General features: G+C 37.3%; 1 protein-coding gene across 33 annotated transcripts in view; it reads right to left on the bottom strand.

The window, feature by feature from the left end:
* Nucleotides 1-18984, bottom strand: part of Map2 (microtubule associated protein 2) — a 276655-nt gene that overhangs the window by 89214 nt on the left and 168457 nt on the right. For all 33 annotated transcript variants that reach the window (XM_078017934.1, XM_078017937.1, XM_078017935.1 and 30 more), the window contains one exon: nucleotides 12316-12393. The gene's annotated coding sequence lies outside the window, so the exon portion shown is untranslated. The remainder of the gene's footprint in view (nucleotides 1-12315; nucleotides 12394-18984) is intronic.

Genomic DNA, 18984 nt, shown 5'->3' with positions numbered 1-18984 from the left:
CACCACATACAAACAAGGATGTGTGTCCTCCGAAAACTAAAAAAGTAAGTATTAAAAAAAAATTAACTCTCTCTCTCTTAACAACAACAACAACAACAACAACAAAAAAACAAACAAACCAACCCTGTTCCCCCTGATGGGAAGAATCACACCTGGGACAGGAGTCCTCTGGGTTTCTCCTTTGCTAGCAAAGCAATAAAGCTTCTTTTTTCTTTTCCTCAACACTTTGTCTTCATCATTGGATTAGATAAAGGACAAGAACTGAGCTTTTGAAAACATTAATGTCCTCTTTTCATGCCCCTCTGCTTTTCCAGTGGCTGGAGCAAAGATGGTCCAGCCTAGGGCAGAACCCTTGGCTGGCCAAGGTGGGAATTGAATTTGCAATCACTTTCAAAGGATCTCAGGACACTTTCCTGAGGTGTAGAAAATAAAAGCCTTACAGGTGGTCAACTTCCTGTTTCCCCAGGCTCTCTTTATCTGCCCTCATTGTGGTTACTTTTCCTTAAAGGAATAGATGGCCTCAGCGTGTTTCACCTCATCTGTTCTTTAATACAGCTTTTCCTTCTTCCAAAACTTTGTTTCATTAAAAATCTCCCCCATGTCTCACAGTACCAGCACATCCTTCCTTCTCTTACTTTCTCACTAGGGACATACTCTTTTTTCCTACCCCAAATAAATTACAAATAAACAAATAAACAACCACATACACACACATAAGAAATGACAAGAAAAGGATAGCCACCACCTTAAAACTCATTTTATGAATGTGTTCTCTCAGGGCTACAGCTCAACTTTTTTTTTTTTCACCTCTTTACTTCCTCATTTATGGATTATCTACTCACTCTTTTGATCCTTAGTGACTCAGTAACAATTACTAGTAGCAGTTTGTTAAATATTATTTTGTTTCAAATCTAATGCTATGTGTGGTTCTGTAGGCACAAATATGGAAAAGGACTTTTGAGGACTTTGCAAAACTGGGAAGAAGGACAGAGATGGAAATAATAACACCCCATGATAATTTTTCAGTTGTCTAAATGTTTCATTGTCTAGATACATTTAAAAGGCTATGGTTGCTGGGTGCAGTGACACCTGCCTGTAATCCCAGCCATTCGGGAGGCTGAGGCAGGAGGCTTAGGTGGGAAGATCACAAGTTCAAAGCCAGCCTTGGCAACTGAACAAGGCCCTAAGCCACTTAGAGAGACCCTCTCTCAAAATATAAAATAAAAAGAACTAGAGATGTGTCTCGGTGGTTAAGCACCCTTGGGTTCAATATCCCTGGTTTAAAAAAAAAAAAAAGATTACAGTTGCCTCTTATCACCCAAAGACAAAATGAATACAATTTTTTAGTATGAAGAAAAAGCCTTCACAGAAATATTTGAATGGAACAGGCATAGGTCTTTAAAAAGTAGACAGGGGGACATGGATATTTAGGCAAGAGCAGCCGAATTAACAGAGGCAGTGGGGATAGGAGAAAGACATGTCATCTAGGAGAAACAAGCAACAGGAATCTGCCAGTTAGAATGTGGGAAAGGCAATGGAATAGGTGGAGGGAGTGCAGATAGTCCAGGGACAGCTGCTGCTTTGTGCCCTGTCTTGAAGGGTCTTGAATGAATCTGGAGTTTTATACTATAGGAAATTTTTAAGTAGGAAAGAGAAATGATCTTGTTAGGTCAGTCAGCCATGAACAGGTGGGTAGGGAAGGACCATAAAGGGCAGCAACTTGCAGGGAGTCCATAGGTCACAGGACTGAAGATAATGGAGAACTTTATCAAAGCAGGCCAGAACAAAACTCGTTACCAGGCAACTGGAACACCAGCTTGGGAGGAAGGAAGCACTCTCTGCTCCAGAGATTTTCAAAACAAAATTGGTAGGAAAGTGGATTTTATTCCAAGGCATCTTTGGGGAAAGAAGGAAAATAACTTTATTGTTTCAAAGGTTTCCCTCTCCAAATGCCCTAGAGGAAGAGAGCATTTAAAAGGGGGGGAGGGCTGACAGAGGACAAAAGGCAGGCTTTGAACAGGCTTCACTTCCGGGAATTTCACAGGTTTTAACTCCTTCCTCAAAGTCAAAGTCAAAGTCAAAGGAAGCAAAACTCCCTGGGCCAGCATCTACCTATACCTTCCAATTTCAGAGTGGGGAGGCTTCCAAATTTAGTCTATCTCGAAGCCCAAAATCCTTTCAAAACCTCCCCTATATAAGGACCATGTTGACTTCCACCCCAGGTGACCTTGTAAGCCTTCCTAGAACCTCAGAATTCTCCATCTTTTGAATAAATTTCTGCCTGCTACTGCATGCAACTCTAATAAAATTCTTCCTTCAAGATTACAAGAACTTGGTGGCTGAGAACTTCTGCAGCTCCTTTGGTCCTGTAGGCAGGTCTCACTGTGCTACAATATGATATGCTCAGAATTATATACTGACAAAATGGCTATACTACCAAAAGTGTTATATAGATTTAATACAATTCCTATTAAAATCCCAATAAAATTCTTTATAGAACTAGAAAAAGCAATCATGAAATTCATTTGGAAAAATAAGAGACCTAGAATAGCTAAAGCAATCTTTAGCAAGAACAGTGAAGCAAGAGGCATCACAATACCGAACCTTAAACTATACTACAGAGCAATAGTAACAAAAATGGCATGGTGTTGGCACCAAAATACCCATATAGACCAATGGTACAAAATAGAAGGCACAGAGAAAACCCACATAAATATGGTTATCTCATACTAGACAAAGGTGCCAAAAACATACATTGAAAAAAAGATAGCCTCTTCAACCAATAGTGCTAGGAAAACTGGAAATCCATATGCAGCAAAATGAAATTAAACCCCTATCTCTCACCATGCACAAAACTCAACTCAAAGTGGATCAAGGACCTAAGGATTAGACCAGAGACCCTGTGCCTACTAGAAGAAAGAGTAGGCCCAAATCTTCATGATGTCACATTAGGCCCCGATTTCCTTAATAAGACTCCTATAGAGCAAGAAATAAAATCAATTAAAATAGATATAGAATAGAATAGAATCAATAAATGGTATGGATTCAAACTAAAAAACTTTTCAGCAAATGACACAATCAAGAACATGAAGAGAGAGCCTACAGAATGGGAGAAAATTTTTACCACATGTGCCTCAGGTAGAACACTAATCAAAAACTTCACACCAAAAAACCAAATAACCCAATCAATAAATGGGCTAAGGAGCTGAACAGACACTTCTCAGAAGAAGATATACATTCAGTCAACAAATGTATGAAAAAATGTTCAACATCTCTGGTAATTAGGGAAATACAAATCAAAATTGCTCTAAGAGTTCATCTTATGTCAGTCAGAATGGCAGCTATCAAGAATACAAATAATAGGTGTTAGAGAGGATGTGGGGACAAACTCATACATTGCTGGTGGGACTGCAAATTGGTGCAACCACTCTGGAAAGCAATATGGAGATTCCTCAGAAAACTTGGAATGGAACCACCATTTCACCCAGCTATCCCACTCCTTGGTTCATAACTAAAGGACTTAAAATCAGCATATTACAGTGATACAGCCACATCAATTCACAATAGGTAACCTATGGAACCAACCTAGGTGCCCTTCAATAGATGAATGAGTAAAGCAACTGTGGTACATATACACAATGGAATGTTACTCAGCCTTAAAGAATGAAATTATGGCATTTTCGGGTAAATGGATGGAACTCAAGAATATCATGCTAAATGAAATAAGCCAATCCCCAGAAATCAAAGGCCGAATGTTTTCTCTGATAAGAGGATGCTGATCCCTAGCAGGTGGTGGGGATGAAGGAACTTTGGATTGTGCAGAGGGCAGTGGGGAGATGCATGGTGGTGGGGATGGGAAGAATGATATAATGAGACAGACATTATTACCCTGTATACATGATTATACCACTGGTGTGACTCAGCACCATGTACAGCCAGAGGAATGAGAAGTTGTGCTCCATTTGTGTATAATGTGTCAAAATGCATTATACTGTCATGTATAACTAATTAGAACAAATTTTAAAAAATGAAAAAAGAATAAAACAAAAAGAATTATATAGTAACAGCAGAGAGGAGCATCTGCTTATTTTAAAAAAAATCAGGAAAAGATAAACTATCAAGGCCAAAATAAAGTGGAAGCAAATGTACTGGAGGTCTGGGCTAAGGAAGTAGGAATGACAGATGATGGCTCAGCCTTTTGACACTTCAGAACTCAGTGCCTGGCCAAATTGAGGAATGAAAGAAGGAATGAAAGATTAAAAAACAGATCCTTAGATTTTACTTGGATATCTTGATAGACAACAATGGAAATACATGAGAGTTTGGCAACCAGAAATCTTGCTGAAAGCTTGGTCCTTGTTCGGATGCCAATCCAGCTTACTGCTTTGCTAGAAAAGGAGAAACACAGGGAAACTCCTGTCTCAAAGGCTGTGATTCTGCCCATCAGCAGGAACAGCGGATATTTAAAGAGGTGATTCAGAAAAAAAAAAATGAGATTGGGGAGAGATCAGGAAGAAGAAGCTCAGGGAAAAGAAGATCAGAGAGGAGAAGATCAGGGAGGAGAAGGTTGGGAAAGAGAAAAAAAAAAACATGTAAGTTTCAAAGTGACAATGATACAGTCAAAGCATCAAGTAAACCTCTGTTACCGGAAGAGCACAGAGGGAAAGCAATCAATTCTGTTTGAAACATGTGGAATTTGTTAGGTTGACTGAGGTACATCTGGGTGAGTTGGTCCAGGGAACATAAGAAAAGTGGCACTTGGTCGTGGAAGAGAGGTGGAGCTGAAGATGGAGACTTTGTAGTTATTACTAATGTACTAACTGATGTACTGATAAACTAATCATTTATTAGGCAAGGAAGTAGCATGTACTTGTTCTTTCTTTTACTTAAATTAATATATATACATATACACATGTATATATACACACACACTTATACATACACACATATATATGTATATGTGTGTGTGTGTGTGTGTGTGTGTATATATATATATATATATATTTTTTTTTTTTTTTCTGGATGCAGTGGTGCACGCCTCTAATACTGGTGGCTCGGGAGGCTGAGGCAGGAGGATCGCAAGTTCAAAGCCAGCCTCGGCAACAGCAAGGCGCTAAGCAACTCAGTGAGATCCTGTCTGTAAATAAAATACAAAATAGGGCTGGGGATATGGCTCAATGGTCAAGTGCTCCTGAGTTCAATCCCCAGTACCAAAAAAAAAAAAAAATAGTAGTTGTAGACGGATACAATACCTTTATTTTATTTATTTATCTTTATGTGGTGCTGAGAATCGAACCCAGGACTTCACAGGTGCTAAGTAAGCACTCTACCACTGAGCTGCAACCCCAATCCCTACTTATTTTCTCTTTATCCTTCTTGACTTACCAGGTCCTTCTCTGTAATAACATCCTTGGATCAAATTAGGTATGGCTCCTCCTTCCCCTTCCATACCTTGATTTTTCTGTTTCTTTGCTCTCTTACAAAGTGACTGTGAAGGTCCCCAAGGCTTTTGCTAGTTTTGCCATTATCTTCTTCCCATGGACCCTTTATTTCTAACATTTCACATACTAAATATGTACATGATTCCTGAGTCTATAATTCCAGTCCTGACCATTACCCTTTGCTCCAAATTTCTTTTCCACTAAATTCCTACTCGTCACCACATTTTGAAGATGTAAATCCATGTCAGTGATGTCAATGTCCAATTTTCTTTTGCTTCAGAGTTGACTGCCTAATCCATTCTGCATACCTTTGCCAGGGTAATCCAGCTTCATAAATGAAATCTGATCATATAGTTTGCTTGTTCAGAAACCTGGTTGCCTACAAACAACCTGTCTAACAAAAAGTACAAACTCCTCATTTTGGCTTTGCAAGTCCTCCATGCTTTTATTCCATTTTTTTTTCCCTCCTGGCTCAAATAATTTTCCTGCTCTACAAAACCCATAAGCAACAGAACCTTGCTCTTTCTTTCGGCCCATGTTACAATTTCCTGCCTCTATACAACTCCCGTTTGATTTTACATGCTTTGTAGAACTGAGGCTGAAATGTGAACAGGGTAGAAATCGAAATGCCTCTTCATGACTAGGTGAAAAGATCACTGCCTGCTTCTCCACATATTCTTTTATCTTTTATGAAAAGGTGATGAATTCAAGGAAAAGCATATATTTCAGTGAGATTCTGTGCTTAGCAGGTATTATGCTGAGGTAGATCATGACCCTTGAAAAAAATCACTTCTTGGTTTATTTGGGGCGCATTTGTTCTTTGTCAGTAGTAGAAGCCTGAGGGGCTAAAGCGGTCAAGTCAATCACAGTGCTACAGAGAAAATGGCCACTTGCTTCCCTAGGATGGAGTCAGGGCCACAGGACAGGAGCTAGATGTTCTATTTGCAAAATTCCTCACATCATACTCTCACCCAGTGAAAACTGGTTTTAAATACCATAGGACTGTGTGTGGAGATGGGATCCTCAACTTGTGATCTCATTTGTGCCAAATTTTGTAGAAACTCTATCTCTGGAATTCTCTGTATTGAAATGATGAGTTGGGCCAGGCACAGTGGGACACACCTGTAATCCCAGCAACATGGGAGGCTGAGACAGGAGGATCCCAAGTTCAAAGCCAGCTTTAGCAAATTAGTGAGACCCTAAGCATCTTAGTGAGACCCTGTCTCACAATAGAAAAAAAAAAAATTAAAAAGGGCTGGAGATGTGGCTCAATGGTTAGGTGCCCCTGGGTTCAATGCCCAGTACCAAAAACAAAAAGAAATGCTGAGTCGGTTCTAGGCATGCACATAGACACACACACAGACACACTTGCCCGCCTCCCGCTAAGCCGCCTATTTCAGGGACAGGAATATACCTCACAATAGGCTTTATTTTCATAGGAACATGCATTGGGCTAAAGATGGAATCCAAACTTTGCACCTGAAGTGCTCCTCAAGCTGCTACTTCTGTTTCCAAATTTGTCTAGGTTGGTCACTTTGCTCTTTATCTGTTCTCTTTGCTTGTGACTCCTTTAATATTGGAAAGTGCTAACTTCTGTCCTATGGGGCAAGGAAAGAGTAAACAAGACTTTCATGGAATTCTAGATGGCCTCAAACAGTTTCAGAACACAAACCAAGGTACAGAAAAGACTCTGAATCAGCCTGGTGGTGGGGCTTTCATGACCTGGCATGGTAAGATATATATATGTCTATGTGAATCATCAGGGGACATGGCAATTATCAATGAAAGAGCACTTTGTGGAAGGTCAGAGTAAGGAAGCAAATAAGCTGTATTGTGATGTTTTAAATGGCTGTTGAGGGTGTTAGTTTACTCAAAGGTGTAGGATACTGGCAAATATATATATTTATAAAATATATATATATATATATATAGATAGATAGAGATATATAAAATCTGGCTATTTCAAAGGTCATAACCTATTTCTCAAAAAGTTCAGATAACTAAAAATTGATATAAAAATACTTATAAAACTGGCCCTGATGGGTAAGCAAATTGGCAAGTCCTGCTTGTGACAACAATAATAGGGAAATTCAGTCTTTATGTAAATAAACACAAAACAACATAAACCTCATTTCCTTATCAAGTTTCTCAGCTTCAGTTATTTTGCTATAGTAACAAAAATGTTCTACTAAAAGTTACTTTAGGAAGCATATAATAGTCTTCCCTCTTTTGTTTGAGCAAAAAGTAGATTTCTATTAATTTTGACCCTTTCTCCAAATTGACTGAGACAAAGCTGCTGCTATTGACTTCCAAATTTCTTTCTGAATAAAAACATCTAGCAAGATTTGACAACTAGGGTTTTGAACAATATTGCACAAAAATCTTGTACAATTTGTACAATCTTGTACCAAAGCTTCCCTTTTTAAATAACTAATACAGCTAACAAAAAAATGAATTGCATAATATTTATGTGTAGACCATCATTTTTTTCCCTTCCTTTCTTTTTTTTTCTTTTAAATTCAAAGCATTAGAAAAAGTGCTTGTCAGCATAAAATGTTTTCTTTTCCTACTTCTATTTGGCCAAACTGTTTAAAGACAAGATATTAATAGCAATAACCTCCTAATAAGAGTTAGAACCTTTGGCAGCAGGTGGTGCCCACCTCTGCCTACAGAATTCCAGCCCAAACAATCTGCTCAGAATTGCTGAAAAATCAATAGAATGTGCTTATGACTCAGCCTGTTAAGTAGGAGGGCTGTTATTGTTATTTTAACTCCTGTCAGCACACGTGGGCATTTCTCCCTTTTGAGGTCTCTATTTAGCCAGGAGAGATCCCTCTTCACCTGCAATAGGTTCTTGATCACAACAGCAGAATAGTTAGTTTGGGGCCTGGGTAGACTGCCTGGCCAGCTAATAGTACACAGAGAAGAGGTTTTCACAAGAGCACATCTGATATCCTAATTTACCAGTAGAACTAAATTTCAGAATGATTAATCTGTCTGTAGCATGCTTTAGAATGCTTAATCTGCCACGGACCAGAGCTCAGTGCTGATGAGGTGTTCATCAGTATGAGTCAAGGTGCTCATGAGTCAGAGGGGTGATGAAAATACCAGGCTTTCATTCTCTTTTTCTTGGCTGATATTGTGGGTATTGTGGTCGTACTGCTTGTTTTTCTCTTGCCAAGTGTTCTCAACAATATAAACAGTCATCAAGTGCTGCTCCTAAGAATATTGAAAACAAAACAAAACAGACAAAAAGCTACCCTATTTTACAAAGCAATTGTTTTAAAGGATAAACTTTAATCATCTACAAATGATGAAAATAAATGTATTCTGAAGATAAAGTAAAATCTACACAATGTTGGGTTGTGGCAAATCTTAGTATTATTAGTGAGTTACAAGGCTGCAAGATATAATAAATACTTTCATATTTTCTGCTCTTCAAATGATTTTTTTCATGTCCTTATATCTACTTTCTTTCTAATTTGTCTATGTGGATTTCTTTCTTTCATTTTTTTTGTAGTGTAAGTTACAATTCAAGATTATAAATCAGCAATATAAAGCCCTTCCTTCCTTTTCTCTCTCTCTCTCTCTCTCTCTCTCTCTCTCTCTCTCTCTCTTATTCTTTCTTGGATTGAACTCAGGGGCATTTAACCACCAAGCCACATCCCCAGCCCTTTTTATGTTTTATTTTCAGACAGTCTGCCAAGTTGCTGAAGCTTGCTTTGAACTTTTGATCCTCCTACCTCAGCCTCCAAATTTCTGGGATTACAGGTGTGCTCCACCACGCTCAGGTATAAAGCCTTTCATGATGCTATAAAGTCCTGCCTCAAAAACAATGGAGTGCTTTGGCATTCCAGAAGTGATGATGGGCTCCGTTAAGACAAAATAAGGGAATCCTTAGAAGGTCAACACTGATGGGTATCAAGGGTACTGTCTGTGCAAAGCATCTATCTCTACCTCTGAGCAGTAACCCTTGCATACTTAGTCATTCCTTCAACAAGTGAGGATCCACCAGGATGGATAATGGCTGGAGATGATGGTGACCCAGTTCAGAACATGAAGTGGTTCTTTCGTTCAGCAGGAAGAGATGATATTAAGAATTAGGACATGCCAGGGAAGTAGAATATGCCAGTTTGTATAGCACCTTGTTGGCCACAGTAGAATATGGGCCTTATTTTACAACAGGTAGCCATTGGTGAATTTTGAATAGAAATATCATATCAATTGATTAAGATTTTTGTTTTAAAAAGATCACTCTGACTTATATATGGACAATAGACTACAGAAGAGTAAGATTGAGTGCAGGGGATACTATTATAGTATTAAAAGGGAGAGAGGCAATGGGTTTGAATGATATAGGTAGAGACGATGAAACATGATCTTGACAGGTATGAGTTTGGTACAGTAATGATTTACTATGAGGCTTAAAGAGATTAAAATAATATGCTCCTAATAGGTTGCTGAAGCTGGTGAAAAATCATTTTTCAGAGCCATTAACCACTACACTACAATATTTAAAAGGAGTTTTAATGAGAAAAAATGGTAATTTATTAGTTACCAAGACTCAAACTTTAGATACATAGATCATCCTTCATATTTAGAATGACATGTATTATATTGCAATTATTCAATTCTGAATTTGGCACAATAAGGTAATTAGCAGTATTAGCAACTGAGTGTAAAGGACTTTATTTACCAAGCATTTTCACTCCTATTATTCCAGTCAGTTTAATATAACTGCCATGGTTAGGTGATATCAAAGATAATCATTGCAACAATGCTAAGATAACTGCAAAATAAAAATATCTACTTAAATGGTTATATTTGCAGTATCACTGAGTGAACCTTTATGTTTCCCATTAGCCTGCTTTCTCATTTTAGGTAGATATTGTGTCTTCCTTGCTTTTTAAACATCATTCCCAATGTGCATGAAATGATTTCAATAAATACTGGTAGAATAAATTAAATTTCCACTTATGTGTCAACAGATTTTAGAATTAAGTGCTATGTTAGGAAAACAAAATTGAAAAAGACTTTTTTAAAACTTCTCCCGTGGTTTTTAAGGAGAATAAAAGCAATTCACATGAGCCCCCCAAAGTATTTTTCTTTTAAGTATCTTAGAATTTTGAAGGTAGTATATACATTATGGTAATAGTCAGTATTTCATCTCTGGGGAAATAACAGATTTCAATTATTATGTTATGGCAAAACAGTGAAAACCATGGGTCCCATTAGATTAGTAAAATCCTTATAAGTCAATAAAAAAAAATGTTTCCATTTTGGGGAAAAAAAAAAAACAACAACTAAGCAAGACTGGTATGATATCATAGATGAAAAACTTTGGATTCCTCATACATAAACCCCAAACAGTTTGTAAGTCATACTTACACTATTTCAGCATTTAATTTTTAAAATGCTACAAAATATTTAGAAATAATAATGCCGAGCATCAGAAGATTAAAATATTGAAATGAGTCAACTGTGTAATACTAAGAATGAGCGAATCAGACCTTCATGTATCAATATGGGTGGATCTAAATACAATGGGGGTGAAGGCAAGGTGCAGAAGAACATCTACAGCTTGGTGCCATTTATAGGCACTCTTAGGACATAAATAAGTATGACCTTTGGTTCATACACAAGTCACAGAAATATAAAAACACTTAAGAAAGTCTCAGTATCTTTAACACTGTGAAACTTCTTAGAAAGAAGGGAAGGACGATAAAAGAAAGTAAGGAGCTGGGCATGGTAGCACACACCTGTAATCCTAGGGACTCAGAAAGTTGAGATAAGAGGATCTCAAGTTCAAGGACAGTCTGGGCAATTTAGCAAGGCTCTAGCTATTCAGTTAGCATTTGCTTAATTCAGATGGCAGGTATTTATTTTTAATATGTCATTCAATTTTTAATATGTTGCTTTGAAAATTTTCTTTCTTAAAAAAAGCAATAAAGAAATAAAAACAAAAAACATTTCTGTAGCTAATTTAAGATTGTATATTGAGTGCTTCTAATAAAGACAAATTACATTAAAATATAATTCATGGCATGAGAAATCATTCATTTGTAATATTTTTGTAATTTTATTCTGATTTATCATAAGGATTTCAAGTTTAAAGAAAGATGGAAATAAAGTGTCTGCTTGTAAAATGACCTTAAATGTTCCTTTATTTACTCGTGAAATAATTGTCTATGTGACAAGTACAAATATAAGAATTTGCATTCTATGGATTTACTGCACATTCAGCAAATGATCTCTAGTTTTTTCTTCCATAAATTCAGATAGAATTGCATGCCCCTAATGCATAAAATGGGCATGATCCCTGTAACTAACTCATAGGACTGTTGGAAGGAATAAATGAATTAAATTATGTAAAGAAAGTATGTAGAAACATGCTTGGTGTGTAGTAGGTGCTGAGGTGTGATTGGCTAGTGAAACACAGCAGAGATCTTTTCATTCTGAATTAGTTTAAACTCTATGAAGTGTTATCATAATGATTAAGTCAGTTAGCTATAGAATTAATGAATGTATTTCTCCCTTACCAAAATGAATTGATATTTACTTAAAGATTTTTTAAAAAACGATACTAGGAATTGAACCCAGGGACACTGTACCATTGAGCTACATCTGCCTCTCCTCCCTCCTTTCTTAAAATTTTGAGACAGGGTCTCCTTAAGTTGCTGAAAGTCTTGCTCAATTGCTCAGGCTGGCCTCCAACTTGGAGTCCTTCTGTCTCAGCCTCCAACTAGGATTACCAAGGTGTGCCATTGTGCCTGGTTTATTTAAAGAATTTTTTTTTTTTTAAGAAACAAGTTAGCAAAGGTTATTTTTCACAGTTTTGGGTAACTCATTTGTAGTAGAGAAAGTAAGGTCTTACCTATTCAAGAAAGTGGTAAGATAGTCAAGTTTGTTATGTTGTGTCCTCAAAAGGTTGATAATATGTTCTGGCTTCTTTCTGTTAAAAAAAATAGAAAAAAATAGAAAGTTAATAATTTAATTCCTGATACACATGCAATGATTATATCCTATAACTCAATATAAAATTGAACTCCTTCAATTCAACTTTTTATATCAGGTAAGTGTGAGACTACTACTAGAGGGATTTTATGATGGTTCTTAATAGTCCTCATATGTTGAGTATTTATAACTTGATAGGTACTATCTCAGATGCCTGAGATTAAAGCACTGAAAATACGAACTGGTCCATGCTTTATCTCACCTTTAGCTTAACTTCAATGATGCTTCATAAGTACTAAATCCAAGGAAGAGTAGATTTCTAAATTGTTTTCAGCTAGCAAACAGCAGGCAATTGTACTCTCTCTGGAGATAATACATTTGTCTTGATAAATCTTTGTTTCATTATATCCAGTAAATTTTAAAGGACTGGGACCTTTAGCTCAGTCTGTATTGATGCTATCCAGCACAGGGTGGAGAGAAATTATTCAACAACTTATTAAATTTTCTCTATTGAGTACTAAACTTATTTTGACACTCAGAATCCTAAAAGTCCTTTCGTATTAGTAAGTTCTCCTTAGAAATGCCACCTAGAGCCATACAGAATACTTCTTATTGAAGTGGTACCTAGAAATAAACAGAATTAACTAGAGGGCACTAGGCTTATTTTCTGTCTCATAAACCACTCAGGTTTAGTCATTGAATCTGCAGGGAATATCAGAAAGACTGATTAAAAAGCTGAGGTCCATTTTGAAGTCTGGCTCTTATACAATAGAGGTATCAGGCCTTTAGGCCCTGCCTGGACTGTATTACATGCTCAAGGAAAATGTTACTCTAACCATAAAGCACTGAGACTAAAACTGTGATAGCTACTAACTCTTCTTTGAGCCCAAGCAGGAAATGCAAACTTGGAAAGACAGATAAAGATGGCTCAGTTCTTCTCTATGATTCTTTAAAGAGCAATGTAAGCCTGGCATGGTGGCACACACCTGTAATCACAGTGACTTAGGAAAGTGAGGCAGGAAGATTGCAACTTTGAGGCCAGTCTCAGCAATTTAGTAAGACCCTATCTCAAATAAATAAATAAATAAATAAATAGGGCTAGGAATGGAGCTCAGTGGAAGAGTGCCTGTGGGGTTCAATCCCCAGTACCAAAAACAAAAACAAAAACAAAACGCAATGAAAATAAAGGTATTTATTTAAAAGCAACAAATGTCGACTGAGCCAGGTTCTACATTAAGTGCTTTTACATGTATTGCTCATTTAATCTGTGAGCATTCACATACAATGTGGAGCAACAAGCGAGTCTATAAAGTTGGAAAGGTTTAACAGTTATGTAAACATAAAAAAAATTCTGTAGGTAAGAAGACACATGGCAGAATTCTCCATTCCCTATAATAATTTGACATATATATTTATTTATTTTGTTTTGGTACTGGAGATTGAACTCAGGGGCACTTAGCTACTGAGCCACATCCCCAGCCCTATTTTGTATTTTGTTTAGAGACAGGGTCTCACTGAGTTGCTAAGTGCCTTGCCATTGCTGAGGTGGCTTTAAACTCAGGATCCTCCTGTCTCAGGCTCCTGAAGCCCCTGGGATTACAGGCTTGTGCCACTGTGCCTGGCAATAGTTCGATAATTATTTTAGCAAGAAATGTTTGACTGCTGAAATCTTTGCATACAGTTTCTTTTCCCCTTTAATCCTCAATATTTCTTGATTTTGGGATATATACATGTAAGATTGTCACATAGAGTTTAAATAAACAATAATTTAGGGCCATTTAAAAATATTTTAAGGATAGATAGTTTTCGCATTGGCGTTTTCTTGCTAAGATCAAGTTACCTGATAAGAACAATGTAGAGGAGAAAAATTTTATTTGGGCTCAGGGTTTTACAGGTTCAGTCCATGGACAACAGACTCCATTACTTAAGACTGAGGTGAGGAAGAAATGCATAACAGAACCCCCTGGTGGAAGAAAGCCACTCAGCTCAAGGCAAATGGGAAGCAGAGACGGAGAGCAATCCCGGGAGCCAGGGACAAAATATAACACCCAGAGCATGCCCCCAGTGATCTACTTCCTCCAGTCAGGACACAAACCTCTACCACCAAGTACAGTAGACCTTTCAAATTATTAATCTATCAGCACAGGAACCTGTAATCTCAGTGACTTGGAAGCCTGAGACTGAAAGATTATAAGTTTGAGGCAAGACTCAGCAATTTAATAGGATTCTCAGCAATTTAGTGAGATCCTGTCTTAAAATATGAATAAATAAAATGGAGTAGGATTGTGGCTCGGTGGTAAAGTGTCCTTAGGTTTAGTCCCCAGTACAAAAACAAAGAAAACAAACAATAACAACAACAACAACAACAACAAAAAACTATCAAATATATTAACCCACTGATGAGTTTGCAGCTCTCATAATCTAAAATCACTTCTCTTCTGAATATTCTTGCATTGCCTAACATGACTTTTTTGGAAGAAACCTCATATCTAAACCATAGTGGTTTTCATTACAAGAAAATTAAACTTTGTAGGTTGATTTTAGAACAAAAATAAAATGGTAAACCAGCACTGACCCTTGTTCAGATAGAGCCTTTGGATATTTAATAAATACGGAAGCAAATATCATACTTTTTCTTTTCTTTCTTTTATTTATTTATTTTTTTGTACCAGGGATTGAACCCAGGGGCACTTAACCACTGAGCCACATCTCCAGCACTGACCTTTCCCACAGTGTTTTTTTGTATTTTATTTAGAGACAGGGTCTCACAGAGTTGCTTAGGGCCTCACTAAATTGCTAATGCTGGCTTTGAACTCACGATTCTCCTGACTCAGTCTTCCAAACTGCCAGGATTACAGGAACATGCCACCACGACTGGATATTTTTTCTTTAAATTCCATGTTTTCCTTAAATGCTTAAAAGATGGGCTAGGATTGTGGCTCAGAAGTAGAACACTTGCCTAGCACGTGTGGGGCCCTGGGTTCGATCCTCAGCACCACATAAAAATAAATGAATGGAATAAAGGTATTGTATCCAACTAAAAAAGTTAATAAAAAATATTTAAAATATTATGTTTTTGTTATTTTCAAGCAAGCATACATGTATATGAATAAGTGGACAATTATATGTTATAACTGTGTGCTTGTGTATATGTGACTCTAGTAAAAATAAGGAGAGAAAAAGAAATTTTATGAAGTAGGGATTAGCAAAGTATGGCCCATGAACTAAATCTTTTATGTCACTGCCTATTTTTCTAAGCACAATACTATTGTCATAGAGCCCTGCCATTTATTTCGGTGTTGGTTAGAGCTGTTTTGATGTTATATTGCCAGAGCTGAGTATTTGTGACAGAGATGGCATGGCTGGAAAATCTCAAATAGTTACTATCCAGCCCTTTAATTAAACTTTGTCTAACATACCTGATATCAAAGATCATGTTCATTTGAGTAATATTGAAAGAAATGATTTTTTTTGAAAATTCTGTCTTGTAGTCTTTTCAAAAATTAACTGATTAGTTATATATGAATGGAAGTGATATTGCAGCTCTAAACACCTACCAGTCAATTTCACCTCACAGGAGTTGGAAAATTGCCGGATGCAGTGGCACAAGCCTGTAATCCCAGTGACTCAGGAGGCTGAGGCAAGAGAATCCCAAGTTTGATGCCAGACTCAGCAAATTAGCCAGAACTTATCTCTAATTTTTAAAAAATTTAAAGGGCTGATGAAGCTCAGTGATAGAGTACCCCTGGGTTAAATCTTCAGTAACCCCGCCAACACACACACACACACACACACACACACACACACACACACACACAAAATAAATAAATAAATAAAATTTAAAAAAAGGGAAATTACTGGTCAAAGCATGTGATGATTATTAGAAGTCAGTACCCATTCATCATAAAAAATTGCCCTCCAGAATCTTGATTTTTATGGGGGTTTTGTTTGTTTGTTATAAAATGAAAATGACTACTTTTTTTCCCCTAAACTTTATTTCCTGAGAAAGAGATAAATGCCATCTGGGATTCATTTTAAAAAGCAATTTACGAACAGTTCCATAAGTTACATAAAATTGAATAGTCATTTTAAATTAACATAATGCAGTTATTCCATATCCAAAGGACTAAATCACTTTAACATAGCTTGCGTTATGAGTATTATTTGGCACACTTTTAGTATTAGATACAATGCATAGAGTGGCCGCTACATCCCTAAAATAATATGAACAGATATTTATAGAGCTTTCATTGTGTGTGCCCATGTTTTTAGCACATACATATTAATTTATTTATTCCTCACTATCAGCCTCTATTATTATCCCTAGTTTACACATGAGAATACAGGCCAATATAGATGTGTCCATCCCAGCAACTACCAAGTATCCAAACCTTTTAACTATTTAGCACCTCTTAATAGATGCTGAAAATCTGTTTCAGGTCTTCAGCTCTGATTTAAGATACTTTCAAGATAAAGGCTTGGGGCTCCCCTGGGAAGCATTATTTCATCAATGGCAACTTTCAATCTACTGGAAATACTTACTAAGCACATTTATTATTCAGCCCTTTAGGCTTCTTGGACAAATTGAAATTTACTCAGCTGTGGTTCTGCCCTTTTCTTCATTATTGCTCTCAGGTGACTTATGCCACTTTGCAGAAACTCTGAGGGCTGGATATAAATACTGTAGAGAATCATGACTCTCTCAACTCCTGACAAAGTCAGTTGCTAAACACATTTAAGAGCTAGTCTGCCCAAGATAGAGAAGAGGATCTATATTGTGCATTGGCATCAAAAAGAAAGTGCAGCTGGACATGATGATGCATACCTGTAATCCCAGCAACTCAGGAGGCAGAGGCAGGAGGATCACAAGTTGAAGGTTAGTGTGGGCGATTTAGTGAGACCCTATCTCAAAATAAGAAACAGAAAAGGCTGCTCAGTGGTAGAGCACCTCTGGGTTCAACCCCCAGTGTCTACCACACACACAGAGCAAAACAAAGAACTCAAAATAGATAAAACACCTACTCGGCTATAAACAAAATCACCTTCTATCAGATGATTGCTCAGATAAATGGATGTGCTTTGCAATGCTCTGAGGCAGTGTATGTTTGGCTATGGGCGTATTTACATGTGAGTTATATGCCACCTAGAGCATCGAAGGGAGAACGATAAATTAGTACAGAGTTTCAGAATCTCATGAAAAAAAATAATGCCAAGATGCAGTTTTCTTAGTTGATGTCAGAAATCATATTTCAAATAGCTAAGTCACCAACATAAAATCTTCCCTGGATTGTTGAACCAAAGTATACTCTTCATTTGCCTTTGAAACACATTCTAGTCATTTAATTTCATGTTTTGTTTTTTTTTTTTTTTTGGTACTAGGGAGTGAACTCAGAGGCACTCAACCACTGAGCCACATCCCCAGCCCTATTTTTGTATTATATTTAGAGACAGGGTTTCACTGTGTTGTTTAGCAGCCTCACTTTTGCTGAGGCTGGCTTTGAATTTTCAATCCTCCTGATTCAGCCTCTGGATCCGCTGGGAATACAGGCATGCACTACTGTGCCTGGCTAATTTCATGTTTTGATACTTTGTCAGATAAATAAAACACTGAGTGTATGAAATTACTGGAATCCCTAATGATGTTTCTGGAAGCTCAGCCTAACCGCAGAGAGGTGCTTTAGGATATTGGATCAGCTGTCAAACATTCACCATTGTGTGTGTTTGACCCCTTCTACCTCCTGTGATCATGTAATTAAGTACACTTGTCCAGCATAACCTGATTCCAGCTACTGAGAATTGCATTGCTAATACAATTGGGAAAATATCTATTATCATATTGGTCTTTAAGTAGAAGCACAGCTGCCTACGTAGCCATTTAGCTTAACATGCTACCAAACCATTTCTATTCCCTAATAGAATCAGTTCATTATCTACTTATTTGTGAGTAGAAAAAAAGTCCTGATGAACCAACCAGTTGCTGATGGTTGAACAGATTAGAGAATGGTCTTTCTTTCTTGGAGTTACTGTCAAAATTCCCTTTGGACCCGGGGTGGTCGTGCACACCTGTAATCCCAGCGACTCAGGAAGCTGAGGAAGGACGATTGCAAGTTCCAAGCCAGCCTTAGCAACTTAGTGAGGAGGGCCTAAGTATTTAGTGAGACCCTGTCTTGAAATAAAAAAGTAAAAGAGGGCTGGGATGTAGCTTAGTGCTTAAGTGCTCCTGGGTTTAATCCCCTGTACAGAAAACAACAACAAAACAACAACTTCCCTTTTGGAGAACATTGTTTCTCTCAAAGGAAACTTATTTCAAATATACACTTGAAAGAATTAAGAACTGTTAACAAAATGTGTTTTCAACTGATCAGAGAACCTAGGTAAGGTAGACAATAAGAATCATGCTGTTTCTTCTCCAAACCCAGTACACCAACACCGCTGTTGAGGAGTAGCCAGCTGCGTTAAGCTGACTAAGCAGAAATAATCTACTCTTGTCCAAAGCACCTCAACATAATCCAAGGCAGTAAAAATAGCATACCAATAAATGAAATATGAAGGCTCAGATTAGTCAGAAAAGTCAGGCTTACATCTCAGA

Source organism: Ictidomys tridecemlineatus, chromosome 7 (genome assembly GCF_052094955.1).
Source record: "Ictidomys tridecemlineatus isolate mIctTri1 chromosome 7, mIctTri1.hap1, whole genome shotgun sequence".
NCBI classification, from domain to species: Eukaryota; Metazoa; Chordata; class Mammalia; order Rodentia; family Sciuridae; genus Ictidomys; species Ictidomys tridecemlineatus.
This window is presented reverse-complemented; position numbering and strand designations above follow the sequence as displayed.